Below are 1,004 nucleotides of genomic sequence, written 5' to 3' on the forward strand. Positions count from 1 at the left end.
ACACACACACACACACACACACACACACACACACACACACACACACACACACACACACACACACACACACACACACACACACACACACACACACACACGCTCACACACACACACACACGATCCTAGTCACCTTCGTGGAAGTTGAAGATCTGGTGGATGGGCCTGCAGCGGCCGCTGATCTTGACGAGCCCCTGCACAACAACGCCTTCCTTGTACACGCACATCGGTGATGGTAACGGCAATGAGGGTAAGGGAGGGAAGTGAAGCCGAGGTCAAAAGTTCAGCATGCGCAGTGCATCATCATGTTCAATCCACCATGGCACCATCTTGCCTGATACACGATTTGGAAACACACGGTGTTACGCACACGCACGCTCACACATGCGCACATGCACAAGTACGCACTCACCTCAGGGCAGCTTGTGCAACAGGGGAAGATGATGATGCTCTCAAGTGGCACGCCCCTGGTGTCTGTATCTCACCATGCCGCAGTGCATGGCCTGGTCAATCGAGGTTGTGTGTGTGTGTGTGCGTGTGAGTGAGAGAGAAGCACATTGCCATTGCTATGCGCTGTGCCTCGTCTGCGACAACACGAACACGTGATGGTGAGGGAAACATGTCTGTTGACGAAAGGAAACAACTCATCAAAGCACAGCGCGTGTGGAAGAACAAACAAACCTGTGTGGTGGTGTTGTTGGCATTTCTTTGGCTGCTGCCTGCAGTGGTGCGGATGATGATGGGCAGTGGCGGACGAGGAAAGCAACCACAGCAACTACCACACAAACAAAGCTGGTTGTAGAAAGAACAGCAGAGACAAGCAAGAAGACAGCTCACACACACACACACATGTGAGTAAGAAGAGTGATGATGTGAGGGACAAGATCACAACCATTGCCAACAACACCTGCTTCATCAGCACAGTGAGGTGAGCGCAAGCCAACAACCATGACTGGAACATGCGAGCGACACTTTGGCTTGTTCACCTGTCGTTGATGTGCACCCTT

The sequence above is a fragment of the Salpingoeca rosetta genome, assembly GCF_000188695.1.
Source record: "Salpingoeca rosetta unplaced genomic scaffold supercont1.31, whole genome shotgun sequence".
Taxonomy (NCBI): domain Eukaryota; class Choanoflagellata; order Craspedida; family Salpingoecidae; genus Salpingoeca; species Salpingoeca rosetta.